The sequence below is a fragment of the Lathyrus oleraceus genome, chromosome 3 (assembly GCF_024323335.1).
Source record: "Lathyrus oleraceus cultivar Zhongwan6 chromosome 3, CAAS_Psat_ZW6_1.0, whole genome shotgun sequence".
NCBI lineage: Eukaryota > Viridiplantae > Streptophyta > Magnoliopsida > Fabales > Fabaceae > Lathyrus > Lathyrus oleraceus.
In genome coordinates, this window is record NC_066581.1 from 120,703,669 (window position 1) to 120,710,463 (window position 6,795).

At 39.1% G+C, this 6,795-nt stretch overlaps 1 non-coding gene across 1 annotated transcript; it reads left to right on the forward strand.

Annotated features, from left to right (window-relative positions):
• The first annotated feature begins 2,237 nt into the window (after positions 1 to 2,237).
• Positions 2,238 to 2,344, forward strand: LOC127134109 (small nucleolar RNA R71). The gene has a single exon (XR_007807879.1). It is a non-coding gene; the product is annotated as a small nucleolar RNA R71 (small nucleolar RNA).
• Positions 2,345 to 6,795: the final 4,451 nt, after the last annotated feature.

Genomic DNA, 6,795 nt, shown 5'->3' on the forward strand with positions numbered 1-6,795 from the left:
GCCTTTATCGTTTTGCACGACTGTGATGCCTCCCTTCTTAGGTACTACATGCACAGGGCTCACCCACTTACTATCCGAGATCTGGTAGATTATACCTGCCTCAAGTAACTTAAGAACTTCTTTTTTAACAACATCACTCATTATAGGGTTTATTCTTCTCTGATGTTCTCTGGAGGGCTTTGAATCTTCTTCGAGCGAAATCCGATGCATGCATACGGATGGGCTTATACCTTTCAGGTCAGAGATATTATATCCTAAGGCCGAGGGATATCTTCGTAAAACATCTAAGAGTTGGTCTGTTTCCTCTTGGCTCAAGGTAGCACTGACTATAATTGGACGGTTCATCTCTTCATCGAGGAACTCATATCTCAGGTTCTTAGGCAGTTCCTTAAGTTCTAAGGTTGGTTTCTTAGGGCATGGCATAGGATCTGGGGTAAGGAATAAACATTCGTAAAGGTTATCATCAATGTAGGGTTTCCTAAAGTCATCATCTTCCAGTATGAGAGTTGATGGTAACTTAATCGTTTTTATGATTTCTTCTTGTTCTAATTCCCTAACGCATTCATCAATGATATCTATGGCATAACATGCGTCTCCCATCACAAGTGCCATAAGAAATTTTGAAAGTATAAATTCTATCTTCTCGTCACCTACCTCAAAGGTCAACTTTCCTCTCTTGACATCTATTATGGATCCTGCAGTTGATAAGAACGGTCTACCTAGAAGGATTGGTATATCATTATCCTCTTTGATGTCCATGACAACAAAATCAGTAGGGATAAATAACTGACCTATCCTAACAGGGACATCTTCTAATATGTCTATCGGGTACTTAACAGATCTATCGGCTAACTGAAGTGACATCTTAGTAGGTTGTAATTCTCCTAAGTTTAACCTCTCACAAACTGCTAAAGGCATTAAGCTCACACTAGCTCCTAAGTCTAGAAAAGCCTTTTCGATTACATGACTCCCCAAAAGACAAGGAATGGAGAAATTTACAGGATCTTTATCTTTTTTTGGCTAACTTATTCTCGGAAATAGAATTACATTCCAAGGGCTTCGGATCGTCGAGTCTACGTTTGTTGGTAAGGATGTCTTTGAGAAACTTTGCATAAGAAGGTATTTAGGTGATGGCTTCTGTGAAAAGGATTTCTACGTGAAGTTTTTCTATAACCTTAATGAATTTCTGATACTAGTTATTGATTTGGGTCTGTTTGAGTCTTTGTGGATATGGTATTCGTGGTTTGTATGGCGGGGGTGGTACATAAGTTTTGTCTTTAGGTTCTTCTCCTTTTTCTTGACCTTCCTATTTTTCAGATTCCTCTTGTTCCTTTACTGTGTGTGTGGGTTCGGTATATTCCTTAGAAGTTTTGGGTTCACTCAATCTTGGGTTTGGTGGCTCATCATAAGCGTTCCCACTTTGTAGGGTAATGGCATTGGCTTGCCCTCTCGGATTCTATTGAGGTTGTCCAAGGAACTGTCCTCCAGGTGTGGTCTGGGGGGCTTGGTTTAAAGCTACCTGAGAGATCTGGGTTTCAAGCATCTTAGTATGAGTAATTATTTGGTCAACCGTGGTTCCTAACTGGGAAATCAGTTCATTAACTTGAATGTTCTGGTTCATGAACTCTTTGTTTTGTTGGGTTTGAGCAGTGATAAAATTTTCCATAATTTTCTCAAGGCTCGACTTTGGTGGCACAGGTTGCATAGGTTGATTTGGTCTTGGGGCTTGGTAACCTGTTTGTCTCGGAGGTGCATTATTTTGGATAGGGTTATTGTTCTTATAGGAGAAGTTCGGGTGATTCCTCCATCCAGGGTTATAGGTGTTCGAATATGGGTTCCCTTTGGTGTAGTTCACTTGCTCAGAGTGGGTTTCGTTTAAGAGACTGCATTCTGCAGATTGGTTTCCTTTGGTTCCACATATCTCACAATCCGACGAAACTGCAGCTGCAGTATTCGGGTTTACGCACATATGCTCAACCTTAAGGGCTAATGCGTCCATTTTAGCCTGCATCATGTCTATAGAGCTTAACTCATGTACTCCTCTTATGGCTTCCTTCTCCTCAATTGTCGCTCGTTCGACTCCCCATGATTGATGGTTTTGAGCCATATCTTTGATGAGGGCACTAGCTTTAGGGTAAGGTTTGTTCATCAGTGCACCGCCTGCGGCAGCGTCGATGGTCATCTTAGTGTTATAGTGAAGTCCATTATAGAAGGTCTGAATGATTAACCAATTTTTTAAACCTTGATGTGGGCATGCTCTTAATAGCTCTTTATATCTCTCCCAAGCTTCGAACAGCGATTCTCCTTGGTTCTAGGTAAATATGGTTATGTGGTTTCGAAGAACAACGGTCTTACTTGGGGGAAAGTATCTAGCAAGGAATACTTTTCTAAGGTTATCCTAAGTTGTTATGGAATTGGGTGGAAGGGAATCTAACCATGATAGGGCTTTATCTCCGAGGGAAAAAGGGAATAATCTCAAACGGATTGCCTCAGGAGAAGCTCCATTGGTTTTAAAAGTGTCTGCTAATTGGAGAAAGATTTTTAAATGTTGGTTTGGGTTCTCAGTAGCAAGACCTGCGAATTGTCTCAGTTGCACTAGTTGCTACAAGGAGGGTTTAAGTTCGAAATTATTAGTTGCGATGGTTGGGTTTACTATACTAGAACTAGGTTCTTCGTTGGATGGTTGGGCGAAATCCTTAAGAAGTCTTTGGTTTTGATCTTCGGCCATAGCTCTCCTAATTCTATGACATAATAAACGTGCGCGAGCGTAACGTTCAGGTTCCGCCAGAGGGTATACTAAGCTCTCGGTGCTGCGAGTTCTTCGCATTGACCGGCGGGTAATAACCTAAGTCTAAACAATATAACAACAGGGTACAAAATTTGACTAAATTTGTCCCCGACAACGGCGCCAAAAACTCGATGCGTGCTTTTCACAAGTATACGAACGCTTCAGAGTAATATAAAAGATTGTCGAATCCACAGAGACCAAGTGTCAATCTATCGTTATATATTGTTACGGTGTTTATCTAAGGTAATCGAAATAGGGTTTTTAGAAGTGCACAATGAAAAATAAAGTATTAAATAAAATTCAATTAATAAAGACAGGTTCGAATGTAATTCACATAATCAATTAATGATCCAAGTACTTGCTAATAGAATTACTTATGGACAGTGTTTCCTACTTTGAAAAGAACCAATTTAACGGGAACTGTCATTTTCGCGTATTCAGAACCGAGTTGTACTCTCTAATCAAACCCTCTTATTGTCACTTATAAAAAGGCGCGCATTGCGTTAGAGTAGTAAACCTATTTTTAAGAAATATAGTATCTTGACTAAGTTGAAAAGTATTTTGATTTGGATTTCCTAACCAAAAGAGGTTCTCACGAACCAGACTCTAAACTTATAAACACGTCCGAAAATAGTTTTAAAATCACTTTTCTTTTTAAGTTAAAAACTCCTAATGAACTAAACAAAGCGCTTTCGATGTATTTGAAATAGTTAAAAACAACTAAGTTTAAAAGGATGTTGGACGGCTTTCGATCTTACCCAACGAAAATTAAGTGCGGGAAAACTTAAGTTGAAAGTCAAACTAGCCCTTAAGTGTTTCTACGAACAATTTGTACGGATTATCAGTTTAATTACGATCCTTACATTCTAACCTTTATAGGTTTAGCTAGACATGGTAAAGTAAAGGTGCATTTTAATTTAAATAAAAGTAGTGCGAGTGCGAGAAATAAATAAAAGTAGTGCGAGTGCGGAAAATAAATAAAAGTAGTGCGAGTGCGGAAAATAAATAAAAGTAGTGCGAGTGCGAGAAATAAATAAAAGTAGTGCGAGTGCGGAAAATAAATAAAGGTAGTGCGAGTGCGGAAAGTAAATAAAAGTAGTGCGAGTGCGAGAAATAAACAAAGTAGTATGAGTGTGAGAAATAAACGAAAGTAGTGCGAGTGCGAGAAATAAATAAAGTAGTGCGAGTGCGAGAAATAAATAAAGTAAAGTGCGAGTGCGGGAAAGTAAAGTAGACAAAGGTAAAGCAATAAAACCTGCTCCAATTGGAGGGTTGAATAAAGTGCGAAATGGAAGTGAAAATGGTGGTAGGATTAACTTCCTTCCAAAGTGCTCCAAACTCGATTATAGACTCGATTACACAGTTGTGGCAACACCTCAATGTGAAGTGATTACCACTTTTACAATACTGAATATATGCTTAATTGTAACTAACTTTGTTCTAAGTTTGGATGATGAAATAAATGAAATCGAGTCTCTATTTATAAGCAAGGAAAATAATGGAAATGACAAGGATGCCCTTCAGTTTGAATTTGGGAGGGAAACTTCTTCCTTCTTGTGGCGCCCGCCACAAACCATGGCGCCCGCCATAAGAGTAAAGTGTGGCACCCAAATGGAGATAGTAGGAGATGTGGCAGTTGAGGAGAAGTTGGACTATGACACACCATGGCTGGACCCATGGTGCCAGCCACAGCGGGAGCCACAAGTGTAAAATGCTGATTTTTAGGTTTTTTAGCTCATTTTCACTCCTTTTCTCGATCGGGGCTCCGATTAGACTGAAAATCTGAAAACAAATAAAAAAATAGTAATAACATAACAAAATAACAATAAAACAACTAAAATACATGCGAAATTGGAGTCGAAAATACAGTGAAATTCAGTGTCATCATTAACTTTATGTAATGCTATTATTAAACTAAAATTGGGGGTAACACTCTTTTCCCTTGCAAGGGTGGGGGTTCTAATGAGGCACCCTCAATTCATATGGTTATGTGTTATTCTTTCCTGTTTTTTATAGCAAAATCGAGCTCTTCCCATAAACAATAAGCGTGCCCGACACTGCTGGTGACCTAATCGGTCATGTAAATAAAAACCTATGGTTGTGTTATGTTAATAAAACCTCTAACCTAATTGAAAGTCCAAGTAAATAAGAACCTTTGGAAAATCGATCATGTAAATAAAAACATCTGACCGGGTTATGTTAATAAAACTTCTGACCAAATCAAAGGTATAAAGACAACAAGAACCTCTAGTAAACTGGTTATATTAGCCGCTAACCTAACAAAAAGTTCCAAATTAAAATCTCCAGCAAATCATTTAGTTCACTTAAGGTCTATGACTTAATTGAAGGAGGAACGAGTTGATATGCCTCAAGATTTGGTTCTAATGCATACCACTAAAATATAAACATGGACAATTTAAGATATCACCGGGGCTATACACGCAATTAGGGAATAAAAATGATAAAAATACATACAACATGATAATAATATACCCTAAAAAGTCCTCAGATGGGCTTAAGCATTATACTGGAAATAAAACAGACATTATTCAAATGTTACAAAAGTGCATCATCATGGATGGCTAACAATAAAAAAAACAGACTTAAACATCGTGTTGTTCATCCTCTTGAGTGACGGGGGTCGGATCATCAGTCATTGCATCCTTATAAACTCCAGATTCAGGATAAGCTTCATCCATATTTACAAGTCGGCCATCCACCACGGTCTTGATGAAATCCATCTCGAACACGTCGAGGTCAGGTTTGAGGCATAGTTCTTGAGCTTTAGCTCTATCAAAGGCCTCATCGCCAGCTGAAAGTAGGTCTACATGGACCTCATGCAAGGATTTCTTTAGCGTCTCATTAAGTCCCGGAGCATGTTCAACATCCTGGACCAAGCCAACTGTGGTTGCTTCAAGCTCCAAACATTTAGAGTCTGCAGTTTCTTTCTGTTTCTTCACTTCCGATAATTGTTTAATTAGATCTGCCATCATGACAGTCTAAACTTTAAGTATATCCTTCAATTGGGTTATCTCCCTTGTGATATGAATATCATTCTACTCATAGGCATCACTTGCTTCAAACAATCTCGGGTCATAACAACACATCTCATCAGGTAGGCCATATTATTTTGGGTTAGCTATTGAGCGCATATAGTTTTCAACTTCTCGACGTCTTATGTTGCATTCATATGATCATAAAGAAACTTCAGGCCATCAAAATTGTTGGACCAAAACTTGAAATCGGTTGACGGATTAGATATGTGGCTGCCTCTAGAATCCGACATCAGGATGGTGACTGCTAGATCGGAATGACTTACAGGGTCACCCATTAAAGTTTTCATCCTCTTTGGGGAGTTCGGCTTCGAGCTTCCATGAGGGGGAAGGGAAGCATTATGGGGCTCCGAAACACTTGGGGCTACTTTCCCAGTATCTGCTTTCTTTCTTTTAAGGGTACGGGTCTGGATGTCAGACAAGTTGGTCTTGGAGGAAGATTTTTCTCCCTGTCTCACCATCGCTTCAGCCATTAGCTTCTTTTGTTCCGTAAACTTAAGGTTCGTCATTTCGGATGAAAAAATAATGAGAATCTAAGATCAGAGATAATAAAATAAAGAGATCGTTAGAGTATAACAAGAGACATATAAGCATTACCTAAGAAATTAGAGATTTATTCCTGATCATTGGCCATGTTTAGTAAATCCTCGACCTTTACTACCCGGAAGGCATCTAGAATAGCTAAAGCTCGGACTTCTAGAGTGTCTAGCTTATCATGGTCAAAGTTGGACACCGACGGCGGATTATTCGGCCAATAGATCGGGAAGCGGTGATCTCTATCCAACACATACATAACTTGAGGACATCTTTTCTCACTTTTTACTCGAAGAAACTTATCCTTGAAACCTTTTTAGTTTGTAGTGTGGGCCTGGAGGAAACTTTTTCCTAGGATTCCACTAAGGGAAACTCAACCTCATTTGCTCGCTCCTTTCAGCTCAAAGAAAGATATGAACA